Source organism: Sus scrofa, chromosome 5 (assembly GCF_054392235.1).
Source record: "Sus scrofa isolate SSC_HxYL_T2T_F1_AM1 chromosome 5, Sscrofa_HxYL_maternal_Yorkshire_Landrace_v2.0, whole genome shotgun sequence".
Classification (NCBI taxonomy): Eukaryota; Metazoa; Chordata; class Mammalia; order Artiodactyla; family Suidae; genus Sus; species Sus scrofa.
Window position 1 is genome coordinate 98,169,808 of NC_139387.1, and position 18,147 is coordinate 98,187,954.

At 43.6% G+C, this 18,147-nt stretch overlaps 1 protein-coding gene across 11 annotated transcripts in view; it reads left to right on the plus strand.

Annotated features, from left to right (window-relative positions):
* The window catches only part of LOC102159120 (uncharacterized), a 654,277-nt gene that overhangs the window by 442,012 nt on the left and 194,118 nt on the right, over positions 1 to 18,147 (plus strand). The window lies entirely within an intron of this gene.

The following is an 18,147-nucleotide window of genomic DNA, read 5'->3' on the forward strand; positions in this document are numbered from 1 at the left end:
ATTGAGCAAGGCCAGGGATCGAACCCACATCCTCATGGATACTAGTCAGATTCATTTTTATTGTGCCACCATGGGAACGCCCTGAAAATCTTTCTTTGTTAGGAATCTCTGGTGGCTTTCCATTGCACGTGCAGTAAGGTTGGAAAACCTCAGCATGGAATATGAGGCCATGAAAGGCTGGCCCCTACCTTGCCTCTTCCACCACCTCTCCATCCATCCCTGTGCACACTCTGCTTCAGTCAAAGCAAATGCTTCATCCTCTCTGAAATACACACGCAACTCCCATCCTGCCACCTAGCCAACTCTTACTCATATTTTAAGACGCAGGTTAAATGTCACCTCCCCTGCAAAGACTGTTTCAAATCCCCCAGTGCTAGACAGCTCAGCATTTTGGGCTCCAATAAGGCTGTGTCTTTATGTAGCCCTTAGAGCATAAGTATTTGTTTATGTGTGTCACTCTCACTAAGAGATGAGCATCTCTGGGTGGGGGCTATGTGTAACTTACTCATCTTTTATTTTCTATTCCAGTGCTTAGTCAAAGGGAAGTTCTATGAATCCTTGTTGAATGAAAGAAAGAAAGAAAGAAAGGGCGGGTAGAAACAAAGCCAGAATATGACAGTGGATGCAATTTCTAATTTGTTCTTTGTTTTATTTATTTATAGATTTTTTTTTTTTTTTTCCCCACAGCATAGGGAAGTTCCCAGGCTAGGGGGCTAGGGGTTGAATTGGAGCTGCAGCTGCCAGCCTGTGCCACAGCCACAGCCACGCCAGAGCTGAGCTGTGTCCACCACGACCTCCACCACAGCTCACAGCAACACTGGATCCGTAATCCACTACTGAGGCCAGGGATCAAACCTGCATCCTCATGGACACTAGTCAGTTCACTACTGCTGAGCCACAATGGGAACTCCTGTTCTTTGTTTTAAAGTATTTTATTTTCTTGAGTGACTACCTGGGGATGGGAAGAGAGGTTGCATGGGGGAGGGGGGAAATAGCTTCTTTTAAAAATCCAGTTTTCCACTTTTATATTTTCTCTTAAGACCCACTAGATTTTAAAGTGCTACATAATATGAACAGCAAATTTCATATTTCATGGCTATTTATGGGTTCGGTAACAAAGTCTTTATTCAGAGTGCACATATTTGATTTCTGACAAATAGAAAATAGCTATTCCTAATTACCTTAAAATTAATGCCCTGCATGGGTATTTTAAAATATGAACTTTTAGATTTTGCTTTCTGGGACACATTAAGCTTAACATTTTTCCTATGTTGGGAATGGAGGTGTTGATTTACATTTATCTTCTAATTTTTTTTTTTTTGTCTTTTTTGCTATTTCTTGGGCCGCTCCCATGGCATATGGATATTCCCAGGCTAGGGGTCTAATCAGAGCTGTAGCCACCAGCCTACACCACAGCCACAGCAATGCGGGATCCAAGCTGCGTCTGCAACCTCCACCACAGCTCACGGCAACGCCGGATCGTTAACCCACTGAGCAAGGGCAGGGACCGAACCCGCAACCTCATGGTTCCTAGTCAGATTTGTTGACCACTGTGCCACGACAGGAACTCCTATCTTCTAATTTTAAGTGTTTAAAAAAATTTTTTTTTCTTTCCACTCTTACAACCTTGAGCCCTGGGAGAATCCCATTTCCCTTTTTTCACATCAAGTGTATTATTGTAAAAAGTTATTGGTCTTGACAACTCTCTGAGATTGTGCCACTGGCCCAGGATATGTAATTAATTAATTAATTAATTAATTAATTTATTTTGCTTTTTACGGCTGCACCTGCAGCATATGGAAGTTCCCAGGCTAGGAGCTGAATTGTAGCTGCAGCTGCCAACCACAGCAACAGCAACACGGGATTCAAGCCACATCTGTGACCTACAACAGCTTGCAGCAATGCAGGATCCTTAACCCACTGAGCGAGACCAGGGGATATGGATACTAGTGAGACTCTTAACCCTTTGAGCCACAACGGGAGCTCCCATGGACTGATTTTAAAAATCCATTTATCTCAGTGGACTGGCTTCTGAAGAAGCTATTGAAATGATTCGCCAAACACCCAGTGCTGGGTCTGGTTTGTTCAGTTGGCAGGTCTGCCTTATACCCCTATTGACTGACTCCCCCCACCCCATCCCCACTCCATTTGAAGCTGGGAAGGTTTTAAAAAGTAGCAGCTCTGGAGTTCCTGTCGTGGCCAGAGGAAACAAATCTGATTAGGAACCATGAGGTTGCAGGTTCGATTCCTGGCCTTGCTCAGTGAGTTAAGGATCTGCTGTTGCCATGAGCTATGGTGAGGGTCAAAGACTCAGCTCGGATCTTGCGTGGCTGTGGCTGTGGCTGTGGCTGGCAGCTATAGCTCTGATTTGATCCCTAGCCTGGGAACCTCCACATGCTGTGGGTACAGCCCTAAAAATAAAATAAAATAAAATAAAAAGCAAGCAAACAAACAAAAAGTAGTGGCTCAAACATTGGGGCAGATACTTCAGGAATAAATAATGCTTCAAGGAACACCATGCATAGTTCAGGATCTCTAGGTGGGCAAAGGGGTCAGAGAATATTTGAAGGAGAGAGATTCTCAGGATGTTCAGACCAGTCTAGGGTTTCAGCAACATAACAGCAAAATAGACTTAAAGGAGTGGAAGGTGGCAGGTTTCAGTTGTACATGGTCTATAACTGTCAAACATAACATTTTCCACTTTAACCTGGCTAAAAGACTCCTAATGTCATCTCCAGAACTGTCAGGAACAATTTGTGTGTGTGTGTGTGTGTGTGTGTGTGTGTCCGTGTGCGCGCATGTGGGTTTGTGCATGTACGTTTCCATACGCAAGGGCAGTTGTGATTTGGCTTACAGGTGTAAAGTTCTGTTTTCCTCTATCAGGTGACCATGGGTTTTGTTGTGCTCAGCAGACCTTTTGTCTAATGCATTGACATCTTAATGAAAATCAAGAGGTAGATTCATCAAAAGAGACAAGATTTCTTGAATCATAAATGGAGAGCATGAGGGAGCCTGGCAACAACAATAATAATAAATTGCAGCTCTTGTCCACAGAAACTTGCTTTTCTAAGGTGCTTTTGATAATTACCTGTCAATGTTTCCGTTTCAATGCCCTCTCCTTGAATTGATGGAGTGTACGTATATCCCACGAAATTCTTGTCTTTGTCTCTTGAATTGCATTCCATTCCCAGGGATGAATAGGACAGGGGTTATTTTATTTTAGCAGCAGGGCAATGTGCCATTGTTGAATTGGACATATGTAAGCATTGCTTCCTGGTTGAAGGGAAGCAAAACAAAGCAAGAAATGAACATCAGCCTTATTAGGAAAGCACAAGGAGAGAGCTGTAGCTCTTATGGTTTGCGGGCAAGCTGTGTTTGTGGCTCCAGCAGAATGGTGCTTGTTCCTTTCTCTGAGGTTGTCAAACGCAGGTGATGTCTACCTCGTTATCTCTGTCAGGGGATGTACTGAGGCTTCTGTGAAACATCAGGACAAAGGAAGGTGGGGGTCAATGGAGTCAGTGAAGATCTCTGTTGGGAAAGTAGGGACTTCAGAGATTAGAGTTTGTCTTGATTTTAAGAAAACTACAAGCATCTGAAGACAATGGATGTTTCCTTGATTCAGCTTTTCTTCATTGATTCAACTCTTCTATTTAATTCATAGAAATGGAAGTGGGGAGGGAATTCCCACTGTGGCTCAATGGTACCAACCAAACCCAACTAGTATCCATGAGGATGTGGGTTTGATCCCTGGCCTTGCTCAGTGGGTTAAAGCATCCAGTGGTGTCTTGAGCTATGCTGTAGGTCACAGACGTGGCTCTGATCCTGCTTTGCTGTGGTGTAGGCCAGCACCTGCAGCTCCGATTAGACCCCTAGCCTGGGAACTTTTTTTTTTTTTTTTTTTTTTGTCTTTTTAGCTATTTCTTGAGCCGTTCCCGCGGCATATGGAGGTTCCCAGGCCAGGGGTCAAATCGGAGCTGTAGCCACCGGCCTACGCCAGAGCCACAGCAACGCGGGATCCGAGCCACGTCTGCAACCTACACCACAGCTCACAGCAACGCCGGATCGTTAACCCACTGAGCAAGGGCAGGGACCGAACCCACAACCTCGTGGTTCCTAGTCAGATTCGTTAACCACTGCGCCAGGACAGGAACTCCAGCCTGGGAACTTTGATATGCTGCAGGTTTAGCCTTAGGGCGGGGGAAAAAAGAAGTGGGGGGATTGGTTGCACAGGACAATGCATCAGGGAATCCCTGCATTTCCATCAGAGGAGGACAAAGCCCCAGAGTAGGAGGTATGTGTCCTGGCATCAATTTTGCTACTGTGTGATTTGGGACAACTACTTTGTCTATTCTCAGACTCACACTTTTTACTTGTGAGTTTTTTTGTGTATTTTTGGTAGATGAATGATAGTGTTTCTTTATCTCTTTAAGAATCAAAATATATCTTCTCTGATGTTTCTAAGGACTCATATTCCTCAAAATTGAAGAGCTGAGAGGAAATATATGCAGATTAATTTCCTAGAGACTCCAAACGCATTGAACTTTCTGTACCTGTAGTCATTTACATCTTATTTCCTTGTGTGTTCTAGTAAATTATAACGCCGACAATGAATACAAAAGCCTCATACTACATTCTTTCATGACATAAATTTTAAAAGTAGCTGTTATTGAAGCATGGTTTAAAAATAACAAAATATACTCTTATTTTAAATGAGCATCAAGTTCCTTATTTGTTAAATGAGAAAATTGGGCCAGATCCTATCCAGATAAAAAACCCTTTTTTTTTTTTTTTTTTTTTTTTTTTTTTTTTTTTTTTAGGGCTGCAGGTGCGGCATATGTAATTTCCCAGGCTGGAGATCACATTGGAGCTACACCTGCTGGCCTCTGCTACTGCCACAGCCACAGCAGTGTGGGATCTGAACTGAATCTGCGACCTACACCACAGTTTACAGCAGTGCCAGATCCTTAACCCACGGAGCGGGGCCAAGGATTGAACTTGCATCCTCATGGATACTAGTCAGATTTGTTTGTGCTGAGCCACAACAGGAACTCCTAAAACCCATTTAAAAAAAAAACAAACAGCTTAGTATCCCTAATTCTTCAAACAGTGCCTGACATAAATCTGGGGATCAACTCGTGTTTATTAAGTGAACAAATGAATGAATTTCTCTTAGGCACAATCACCTGTGCAGTTAACTTGTTCAGTTGTTTGGATGGCTGGGTTTCAGAATTGCAAGGGCTATTGGTAAGGATAACATGCTTCATAATGCACCTTTTCTGTTTTCTTGCCGTGTGAGGAAGACGGCCTTGAAGATGGGCTCTGGGGGCCCCCCACCTCCTGGTCCACATGCCCTGTGTAATCCATCCCTCTAGCATAGGCGGGACTTGAGGACGCACTTGCAACAAGGAGGGTATAGCAGAAGTGATGGGTGGTCATTTCTGAAACTAGCTTACAAAAACCCTCTGACTTCTGTTGTTTTTTCTCTCAGGGTTTCTGAGAAAGCCAGCTGCCATGTTTTGCACTTCCCTATGGAGGGATCTGCATGGCAGGGAACTGGTGCCTCCAAATAATATCCAGCAGACCTGGGGCTGCCAAGAGTCACACACATGAGTGTGGGAGTGGATCCTTTCCTAATTGAGCCCTAAAATGCCTGCAGCCCTGGTGGATGCCATAGTGCAGTCTTGCCGGAGACTGAGCCATGCCCAGATTTCTAGACTCATAGAAACTGAGAAAATATATGTTTGTTATTTTAAATTGCTGAGTTTGGGAGATCCCTTCATGGCTCAGTGGTTAATGAAACTGACTAGTATCCATGAGAATGAGGGTTTGATTCCCGACCTCGCTCAGTGGGTTAAGGATCTGGCGTTGCTGTGGCTGTGGTGTAGGCCGGCAGCTGTATCTCTGATTCAGCCCCTAGCCTGGGAGCTTCCATATGCCTCTGGTGCAGCCCCAAAAAGCAAAAAAAAAAGGAAAAAAAAGTTGCTCAGTTTTTAGGTAGTTTGTTACACAGCAATTGATGATCAATATACTATGTTGCAAAAAGAACCTAAATCAGACAGATCATCCAAAGTGCATATAATCTAGATAAGAGATACAACAAATATACCAATAACTATTAGGTACAATAGTAATAATAGTAATAGTAACCAATGCCTACCTAGAATTTACAGTGTGTGTGTGTATATATATATATATGTATGTATGTTTATGTAACTATGTATATACACACATATAAATACATGTATATAAATACATGTATATACATATATGAATGTATGTACGTGTATAAATATATATTAACCTATTCATTCCTCACAGCACTGTGAAAGACTTGACATAACTATCCAAATTTTACAGGTGAAGAAATGGATTCACAGAAAGGTAGAGTAAATTACCCAAGTAAAGATAGGAATCTGTAGACCAAAAGTTTAAACCCAGTTTCCAGATAACTTGCTTGTTACCACCTAAGCTCACTCACCACAAATGAGATAAGGGAAGTATCATGACTTGGTAAGAGGTTCAAAGGTGTGGTTACATCCAGTTGGAAAGATAAGGACTGGATTTATGGGGGTGGTGAATTGTGAGGTGGGGAAGATTAAACAGAATGAGATAGAAGCATGACGTAAACAGAGATTCCTACTGCAGTGGACTGAGTGTTTGTGTTCTCCCCAGATTCACTGTATACTTTGTTAAGATATAGTTATTGCTAAAATTGCTGCTGATGTTCATTCATTCTCTTGCTCATCATTTCTGTCTTTACTTCTGCCAGCAATGTGGACACAGAGTTTAGTATTCGGTTCAACTCTATGCAGCACAAACTTGAAGTCAGCCTGCAAAGGGAGTGTAGGCTGCAGCTTCCCATTTTCTTGCTGGGTGTGAGCTGCCTCCTAGAGAGGTTTCAAGGCTCACATTCCACAATCTGGAATCTCAAGAGTTCAACTCAGATGCAGAGTCTCATTTTCAAAGGTGTTACATTTGCATAATTTTACAGCTGAGGGTATCAATAGCTCAGGTAAATCAAATAAGTTTGTGCCTCTGCACAAATAAAAGCTAGCTCCTTTTCCCCAGGCCCCCATCATCCTCTTATAACTGTTCCTTGGATTCTGGCTCTTCTCAATGTGGCTTCCCACATCGCATCTCATGTTCAGAAATAATTTGGGCTCTGCAGCCATTGTACGCTGCCCCGCCTCTGCATGCCTTCCATAAAAACGTAAGGCTTAGTTCTGGTGCTGCAGGAGGGCAGCATTCTCAGTCTTAGGAGACCGGATTCAAATCCTTTTTTTCCACCATCGAAAGCTTAGAGATCACTGTCTCCTGCCTGGCAAGTTGCAGTAGCTTCATATCTTGTCTCCTTATACTCTCTCTTTCCCACCTCTGTACAGTGGACAGACAAATCACTCAAAACAATTTGCTTTAAAAAAAAATTTAAAACAATGTTTGAATATAATTTAAAAAAAAACACACACACACAAAAACCAGAGAGACTAATTCAAAATTGCGTGCAATAAAACGCCTCTCTACTAAGTCGGCCCTCTGGTTCCCCAAGGACCTCTTCCTAGAAGTGACTGCATTTACCATTACTGTCTATTTTTCAGAGACTATGTATATACATATGTGTATAAGATATATATGTGTATATATATTTTTTCTTTTTAGGGCCACACCCACAGCATATAGAAGTTCCCAGGCTAGGGGTCCAATTGGAGCAACAGCTGCCAGCCTAGGCCACAGCCATAGCCACAGCCACAGCAATGCGGGATCTGAGCCTCATCTGCAACCCACGCCACAGCTCACGGCAACGCCGGACCCCCAACCCACTGAGCGAGACCAGGGATCAAACCTGCATCCTCATGGATCCCAGTCGGGTTTGTTAACTGAAGGGAACTCCTATACATGTATATTTTTGATGAATTTTTTTCTTTTATTGTGTGTTTTTAATATGTATATTTGATCAGACAACAGAAACTCTCCATTAACCTTAGGAAAACATCCAAAATGTTTAATGTGGATTTCAAGTCCCCGCATGATCTGGCCCCTGACTGGGCAGCTTGTCTCATGCCAGTCTCCTCTGCATTTTCTTTTTCTTTTTGTCTTTTTGCCTTTTCTATGGCCGCTCCCATGGCACATGGAGGTTCCCAGGCTGGCGGTCGAATCAGAGCTGTAGCTACCGGCCTTCGCCACAGCTCACAGCAATGCCAGATCCTTAACCCACTAAGCAAGGCCAGGCATCGAACCCGCAACCCCATGGATCCTAGTCGGATTCGTTAACCACTTAGCCATGATGTGAACTCCTCCTTTGCATTTTCTGATTTTCACTTGGGATTTAGGATTAGTTCCTTACACCTCTAATCTAATCGAATCACCTGAGGTTCTTTGCATGTCTCCATCCTTGATCAGAATGGCATTCTGCCTGGAGTGGATATTGTGTCCTCTTCATACATCCCATCAATGCTTAGCAGCCATAGATTTGAATGGAAGAGATTCACCCCAGTGTCCAAGGGTCCCCACACCCCATTCTGCTGGCTAAAATGATTGGTTCAGGTAGCCACAACTTAGGTCAACCGGGAGGCATCCACTGGTTCGAAGGGTTGGTTTGGGGTAGCCTCATCAGTAGCAAGAGGGAACTCTCTCTTTCTGTGAATATAAGCAAATAAACTCTCGCTGTTCTTGGTAGCTATTATTATGATAGAAAGCAAGAGACTGAAACCAACCTATAACATTTGGCAGGTCACTTAGAATCTCAGAGAAGCAAAACCAGAGCTTTGAACAAACTGTGCCTGAAGCGGTCCCAATAAATACCTTCTATTGTTTAAAACCAATTTGCATTGAGTTTTATTTGACTTGCAGACAATTTAAAACATCCTGATACACCCTCCTTCCCCACATTGATCTTCTTATATCTGGCTAACTCTTACCGTCTCTAAGCCTCTTAATGTTACCTCCTCAGAGAGGTTTTTCCAGACTTTGCCAGACTAAGTTGGATCTTCCTTTCATCTGTTTTCCTTACATTGAGGTCTTCTCTTCCTGTGTACGGGTCACAGTGGTAATGAAAGATGACTTTTTAAATGTCCTTCTTCCCCAGAGGATTGCAAATTAAATACAATCTGGGCTATGTTTGTCTGGTTCACTGCTTCAGTTTCAGCTTCTGGCATGTGCCTGAGTCTTATTACTGCTCAATAAATGTTTGTTAGATGCAAAAGTGAGTGAAAGAAAAAATTTATTATAGATAACTTGATCATTCACAATGATTTTTCAAGTTAATAACATTCCTATAAATTGAACTACAGCTTTTTAAAAAAGTTTATTTTATGGAACTAAAGTTGATTTACAGTGTTGTGTTAATTTCTGCTGTACAGCAAAGAAATTCAGTTACACACATATGTTATTTTTCAGATTCTTTTCCATTATGGGTTATTACAGGATATTGAACAGAGTTCCCTGTGCTCTACAGTAGAACCTTGGTGTTTATCTTTGTTCAAGGTAGAATAGTTGGCATCTGCTAATCTCAAACTCCTAATCCATCCCCTCCACCAAAACTGCAGTTTTTTTATCTTTGGTCAAACTCACGCAAAATCTCCTGAGTCCCCAGGATGTTTTGCTAGCTGTAATCTGGTTCCCATCACTGAATCTCCGTGGAGGGGATGTGTGGGTGATAGTTAAGAAGCCCATTCCAAAGTAGATAGGAGTCCTGGATTAGAATCCTGGACCTTTCATGGGCTAGGTTTCTGGTCTCCAGCAAATTACGGGACTTCTTTGAGCCTCCGTCTGTCTTTAAAATAGTATCTGCCTCTCGGGGTCGTTATTAGGATTAAATGATATAATGTGTGCAACGTGTCAACTCAATAATAGGTACTCGCGTCATGTATTTTCCATCACAGACTAAATACTTATAAACGTCTTACGTGATACCTATCTATATTTATATCTACATCTATATATCTACTTGCTATTACTGTTCTTATTTAGAGTTGGATCTCAATTTCTAGGACTTCAAAATGAGATGTCTCTGAACTCTCTTCCAGGGCTTTGAGGGGCTTTACTTATGAATGATTTAACATACATGGGGTTGACCAAATGCTGGATTTTTTTTTTGTTTGTTTTTATTTCTGCTTGATTTAGATTCTTGTTTAATGCCAAGATTTTGAACAGCTATTGTTCTTCAAAAAAAAAAAGAAGATGGATTTGAAGGAGTATTCATATTAATTTATTGTTGGTTGTCTGTGGAAATGTAAAGAGCTCTGAATGCGACACTCACTGAGACAGGACAGTGCTTTTCATAATGGACAAAATAGCCTTGTTTCACTTTAATAACCTGCTTGTGGTCAAACTGGTCATGGGATTCCTTACACACAGCAGAAAGCCTGCTATTGTCATTTGCATATCAATGAGCAGACATCTCTCTGCTGTTGCTATTACACAGCACTGCCCTTTCCCTAACTTGGGAACCGTCTGGTGGGGCTGAGATGTGAAATGCACATGTCTCTTTCAGACAGACACACATACACAAAGCATAAATAGCAGCTGCTGAGACAGCTACACAACTAAGCTATTGTGTATGTGGAGAGGTTGTGAGGGTTAGAAGTAGATCACCCATCTCCAATATCTTACGGACATATGTGCGCATATTTCTTTTACAGAAGTATTTATATTTATAGAAATATTCTAGGAATCATCATTTTAGGTTCTTTAAGCTGTTTGCATTAGATGAGGTAGGTTGAAATGACCTTTTTTTTTTTTTTTTTTTTTTTTTTTTAAATAGCATTGCTTACACAGGAAACTCTCTGACTTTGAAATTCAGTGGGAAAAAAACCCCAAGCCTCATTTTCTCTGCTTATCATCCCATTCCTGCCTACACATTTTCCCAGGGTTGGAAAGAGCCACTGCATTTTACCCACTTGGATATAAATGGGCATGTCAGTCTCTTGCCCAGGGCCGCTGGGGGTGTTGAGATTGGATGCAAAGTTTTGTGATTCTAGACCGATGCCCAGGGTGGCACAGAAAGGGAGGAGAGGTAATCCAGTGACCACCTCTAGCCCTCTTTGACAAGCCCTAGCACAATGCTTTCACTCATATTTTAAGGTGACCTTCACCACCACGGCAGCATTAAAAGGTGGTTTCAAAACAGAGCCACAATTTGGGCGAGGATGTATTACTCAGACCAGTTCAGTAGGCATATGCCAAGCTGAGGATAGAGTCTCCCTAGCAACATCATACTGGCCGCAGCCATACTCCGCACAGCAGAAGCATCGAGTATGGGAAATATCCATGCGTATAGTGGATTTTTTAAAATTGAAAATTGGTAATTAATGTCTTACTCATCCCTAGAAAAATATGAGAAACACACAGCACACACATACCCAAGTGAAATAACAATCATCACACTTATTATCTGCTTGACACTGGTCTAGACTCTACTTGGGAATTAACACATCTGACGCCTTCCCTCAGCAACACCATGAGACGTATACTGTTACAATCCAGTTATTCGGTTGAGCAACGGAGACAGGGAGAGATCCGGTACTTGGCCCATGGCAGGTATATAAAGGTGACGGGCACACATCTGTTGCTTTCATGTGACGTGCGGAAACTGACCAGAGGTTGTAGCTGCCAAGACAGGCCGTCAGCTTCTCCACGCTGTGTTTGTAGAAGCTGTAATGGTAGGAAATAAACTTCCCACACCCAGGGTCTTACTCTGCAGAGAGTATGGTGGACATACGAATGAAAATCATAACAAACATGAACGAGTGTTTCGTAGGCCAGGCCAGGCCCTCTGCTTTGGCATCTGTTGTAGGTATCATGTTATGTGATTCCTACAGTGGCCCAAGGGGAGAGTTCTTATGTTCATTTCAGAGCAACAGAAATTAAAGACTTTGCCTTTCATCTTACATCTAGGGAACAGGAGGGCAGGGGTCTGAACTCCTGAACTTGTGTGAAGACCACAAGCCAGGAGCGCCTTAGATGGAAAGCCTCTTCAGCTGGGGGGTTGGGAGACCCATGTGGACCCTCCTGCTGTGCTGGCAACAAGGACACCGAACTACCCTATTGGGTTCTTCCCCCTCTGCCAACCTCAGGATCTTTCCAGCCCCTCATTCTCATATCTCTTCGCCTTGGTCATGGTCAAGGCTTTCCTGTCCCATGTTCCGTCTCTTTAAGAACTGGCTGGGGCTTGTTAGGGTCTGGCCAGCCTGAGCATCTACCTCACAACACTGCATCCAGTACCCTGTTATCCATGGTTTCACTTCTGCAGTGTTGGGTATCTGCGACCAATTGCAGTTGGAATGTATTCATTGGAATTTTCCAGAAATGAACGATCTGTGAGTTTAAAATTGCACACTGCTGTCCTCAGTAGTGTAACGCAGTCTAGACAGGCCTGTTCCATCCTGCCCAGGACGAGAATCATCCCTTTATCCAGCGCTGCCTGCAGGTTTGTCGCTTGGTAGCTATCCTGGTTGTCAGATCTCCTGTTGGGTCAAGGAACTCTTATTTTATTTAATAAGGGCCCCAAAGCACAAGAGTGGGGATGCCATTCAGAAAGCCAAGGAGAAGCAGGTAAAAGATCTCCATTAAGGGAAAAGTTGAAAGTTCTTAACTTAATAAGGAAAGAAAAAAAATCGTATGTTGAGGCTGCTGAGTTCTATGGTAAAACCAAATCTTCTATTTGTGAGACCATGAGGAAAGAAAAAAAAAAAAAACATGCTAGTTTGGCTGCAGCACCTCAGACTGCAAAAGTGTTGGCTACAGTGTGTAATAAGTGCTTAGTTAAGATGAAAAAGGTATTAAATTTGTTCGATAAGATAGTTTGAGAAAGAAAGTGCATTGACATAAATTTTATTACAGTATGCTGTGCTAATGGTTCTGTTTATTGTTAGTTATTATTGTTAATCTCTCACTGTACTATGTTTTTAAATTAAACCTCATTATAGGCATGTATGCTTATACACATAATATATAGAGGATCTGGTATTATCCACGGTTTTATGCATCCACAGGGCGTCTTGGAATATATCCCCTGTTGATAAAGAGGAGACCACTGTAGTGGGAGCAAATGAGTTAATATATTCCAGATACTCACATATATTTGGCATACTCTAACCAGTATAATCACAGCTTATTATCCTTCGCAGGGCACAATCATTCCCTTTATTCATTCAATAAACATGGAGTGACTGTGATGGCTTGGGCATGGTGCAAGTCCTACCTTAGTATTTGTGACAGGAGCATTTTGGAAATGCAACGCCCCATTCATCCAAGTGGCTTTAATGGTGGAAGCCTTGGGCACCTTGGCAACCAGGCTTTGTGGCTGCTCTCAAGTCACGTTAACTCAATGGCCATTGACTGCTTATATGAAGGGCTGGTCTCACTGGCACCACGGGAGAAGTAAAGGCGTTTGATTCCATTGTGAAGGAAAGAAGAAAATGGGCATGTCTGGGGTTAGATCAACTCTTTCAGATGTAGAAGGTGCCATTTTTCTGACCTGGAACAGAAAATATATGAAATAGGAATTAGCTGACATGAAATTCAACTCCAAAAGAGAAGTTTAGTGTCCACGATGGGAATGGGATAACGTCCTTGAAATATTTTGTGTTTGTTGTTGTTGCTGTTGTTTGTTTAAATGTGGATTTTCCTTTTGCCCTTTTCTAGGCCATTAGAGATGCTGTTTCTTTGGTCTGGTCTTGCTGTTGCTACACCGTCTTCTGTTTTTGTTTTTGTTTTCCCTAATAGAACTTTGGTTCTTTATTTCATACCGGATGAACCTCAGCTGCAGGCACTTTGTGGGGAGCCCTCGCTGACTCTAGAAGAGCCGAGGTGTAGCAACATGAACAAGTCAGGGGACTCGGAGCTAAACAGGCAGGATTTTTAGATGTGATGAAGACCCTCTGTCAGGCCCGATTTGGATCTGGGAGATGAGGCTCTGATTGAATTCGCTATCTTCAGAACACTGTGAGCCCTTTTGGGCCAGTCAACCATGTCCCTTCTTTTTTCTGTGTAGACACAGAGATGAGGTTGAGTTGTCCTTGGAAGCATTTGTGGGTCAGCAGTCATCAGGAGTCATGTGTTTGGCGGATGACTTGCTGGGTCATTGTAGATAGGCCCTATCATCTTCTTGTGTTCTCAGTTCTCCATCTGTGGAAGCGTGATAACACACCCTGGGGCACAGGGCTTCTCAGGAAAGCGCTATTCGGAAGGACGCAAAAGGTGTGTCACCTGAGAGGCTTGGGCAGAAGAACTCTGGATCTCGGTTTGCGGGGGACCTGGTAATCTTGCAGTGCTCCTGTAGCTTTAAGTCGGGTGCGCTTGAGCCCAAATCCTTGCCCAGGAGATATCAGATGTGAAGGCAGGGCGGGGCATTCCTGGTATTTCATGAATGTGGAGCTGACCCCTGACATGGGCTGGCTTGTTCTGTGCTGTCGTTTTGTCGCCCTGAGAATACCATTTGAAAGGTCACATTAAACTTGCCTCCAGTGAGAAAAGGCAAATTCGTATGCGTTCACCTTTAGTTTACAAATCCCCAGTACCATCTTGGCAGTCTTGTTTTGTTGCTTTGGAGGGACTTTTCCGTGCCTCTGAGTCAAACTCTGTGGAAGGCCTGATTTTCTATCACTTTCTCTCTTACATGCTTTCTGCCTCCTCCTACCTCCACCCTGGGAACTACGAGGAAGGAGACCTGTGGCTTTTGTCTGGGTGAATTTCCCATTGGCAGTGCCCCTGACTCTCCGAACCGGGCTCTTTCCCCCAAGGGGAGCACCAGAAGCTCAGTCTGTGATCAAGGAACGGTGTGCTATCGAGCTTTGCCTGGGCTTGTTCACAGTCCTCGCAAAAAATGTAAACAGAGGTGCTGCAACTCTGCCTGGGGTGATGGGCAGAACTTCAAGTAACAAAGCCAGACAAAGGCAGGAAATCTTGCTGCTTCCCCACAATAGCTGGTACTTGCAGGAGGACGGGTTTTCTCAGTAAGAGTTAGGTGGTGGTGTTTGAACAATGAAGGGGCTCTGGGGTAAACAACCACCTGCGAAGATCTGTGGCAGTTGGTTAATCTGTGTCATTCCACACTTGAAAATTCTCTGCCATTTCATATCTTGCAGCATCAGGGGGAAATACAGTTATATGGTTACACTTGAAAGCAACAGTAGTATTCACCATGTATTATTTATATCAGCCCCAAACTGGAATTGACCTGCTTGTCTCACCAGAAGAAAGTGGTTGAATAGATCATGGTGTTTATCTGCATATCGCCCTGCCGGGTATATCTCTTTCTACCATTTAAAATGAGGGCGTAGGAGTTCCCGTCGTGGCGCAGTGGTTAACGAATCCGACTAGGAACCATGAGGTTGCGGGTTCGGTCCCTGCCCTTGCTCAGTGGGTTAAGGATCTGGCGTTTCCGTGAGCTGTGGTGTAGGTTGCAGACACGGCTCGGATCCTGCGTTGCTGTGGCTCTGGCGTAGGCTGGTGGCTACAGCTCCGATTCGACCCCTAGCTTGGGAACCTCCATATGCCGCGGGAGCGGCCCAAGAAATAGCAAAAAAAAAATAAATAAATAAATAAATAAATAAAATGAGGGTGTAAAGTTCCCTTCGTGGCTCAGCAGTTAACGAACCTGACTAGGATCCATGAGGATTCGGGTTCAATCCCTGTCCTCGCTCAGTGGGTTGGGGGTCTGGTGTTGCCATGAGCTGTGGTGTAGGCCGCAGACGCGGCTCGGATCTGGTGTTGTTGTAGTTGTGGCGTAGCCTGGCAGGTGTAGTTCTGATTCGACCCCTAGCCTGGGAGCTTCCATGGGCCATGGGTGCTGCTCTACAAAGCAAAAAAAAAAAAAAAAAAAAAAAAAAGAGGGTGTAAAACAGTGGGTTTTTAATTTAGATTGTTGATATCCTTGGAGAGCTTGATAAAAGTCATCAGCCCCCTCCCCAGAAAAATGCCTATAGGCTCAAGATTTTCAATATCAAAGGATTTCAACATAAACTTGCCTGTCACTCAAAGGTTAAGAGCACTTCATATAAAGAACTAAGTAGAAATAATATTGAATAATTTCAACAGATGGAGTAGTGAAACAAGCAGTAAAGAGTAAAATCTCATTTTTGTTAAATAAACAAAACCTCATCTATACAAGGAGGAAGGAGAAAACCTTTCTTCAACTCTCTTAGGATCCTTGGCTGGCCTGAAATTTTTTTTTTTTTTTTTTTTTGTCTTTTTGTCCTTTTAGGGCCACACCTGCAAAATATGGAGGTTCCCAGGCGAGGGGTCTAATCAGAGCTGTAGGCACCGGCCTACGCCACAGCCACGGCAATGCCAGATCCAAGCCTCGTCTGCAACCTAAGTACAGCTCACAGCAAAGCCGGATCCTGAACCTACTGAGCGAGGCCAGGGATCGAACTCACAACCTCATGGTTCCTGGGCTTGAAAATGCAACTGACAAAGTTTAACAAGAGAAAGGCATATACATTTATGTAATAGGTTTTATGTGACACAGATGCCGTCATAAGGAAATGAAGACCCAAACAACAAACTTGAATAAGTTGGGCTGGCTTCGATGAGGAGCACAGTGTGTCAGAGTAAGAGGTATGTGTCCTAAGCTGGGGAAACGTAGCCAAGCCTGTTTGCTAGGATTCTTCCTGGTGTCCTTTATCTCCATGGGTCAGGATGCTTTGTTCCCCTGGGTGCAGGAAGGGCCCCTTTCACAGGAGGCCTGCTTGGGGAAGAAAGAGGAAGGAGGAAGAGATCAGAGTGCACTTCCAGCTTCTGCTGTTTTTGTCAAACTCCTTCGGTTTAAGATATTCAGTAAGCCAGGGTGCCATAGGAAAAGGCTGAACATGAAGATACTTAACCACAGCTGCTCTGGAGGATGATGCTATCGTCTCTGTGTACCTGTTTGTATCTCCTGCCTTTCTAGAACTAGTCCTGACTTGCTTTTATAAAAAGGAACACGTCATACAAGTTTGTTTAAATTTTTTTTAAAAAGCTGTAATCTTTCTGGCAAGGGTGTTAGAAACCTGGGGATATTTCGAGCTCTCCTCTTTATTCACCAAATGATGAAACACTAGAATGAAGGGACACTAGGATGAAGGGACACTCTTTCTTTTTTTTTTGGCCACATGCAAAAGTTCCTGGGTCAGGGATTGAACAGACAATGCTGGGTCCTTAACCTGATGAGCTGCCAGGGAGCTCCCTAAGGGACACTATTTCTAAGTGATATTTAATGAGGGCAAAATGAGAAGATACCAGATTGATGAATGTTTTTGGCTGTGACATGCAGCAGCCTGATGTGGGATACCAGGGATTGAACCCGGGCCACTGTGGTGAAAGCACCACGTCCTAACCACTAAACCACCACAGAACTCTCCACGAACTTCTCAATATGAAGACACAGACAATACATATTTAAAAGATTCAAATGAATCAGAACCAATTAAAAAAATGCCAGGTGCACACACGGTGAACAGAAAAAGCCAACCCGCAGGTAACCTTTAGCTTTTCCACTCCTGGAATGGCCTTTGGGTACCTATGTCAACTCAGTATCTTGAGAGATTAGAGATCTGACATACCTATCTCTTTCGTCTTGGCAGGCATCCGGGAGAACTTGTTCCATCCTAGCCTTAGCTGACCTTGCTGTCACAACTTGAAGGTGAAGTTTGCATATTCCCTCTTCACCCAGCAAGTGACTTTAAGGAAAGAAAAATTAGTTTGGGGGACTGCAGGGCTGTCTACTTGGCATCCATGCCCCCTTTTTGGGTGGCAGGGCACTCTCGTCTTCCTTTGCTACCCTCCGTTGCTGCAGCATAGGCGAGGCATCGGCACCCTCCTGCTCCCTGATAAACCCATGACCCAGGCCTGGCCAACGAGCACATCTTCTCTCTCAAGCTAGGAGGGCTTCAGCAATGGTCTAGTCCCATCAGAGAGATTACAAAGAAGGAGCTCTTGATAGAGATTTCTTCACCCAGCTTTCTCAGCTGGGAGAATGGAAGCCTGGGATTGTGGAACGATCCTGCCGAAGAATGAAGGCCAAAGAGCATGGCAGAGCCACAAGGTGGAAGAAGGCAGGAAGGCATTGGGGTTGGGCACCAAGTTCTGGGGCTTCCAGGTCTGTGTGTGCCAGAACCAAAGTGACCACTGGAACTTTCAACAGTGTGTGAGTGTGTGGCAATAATTTCC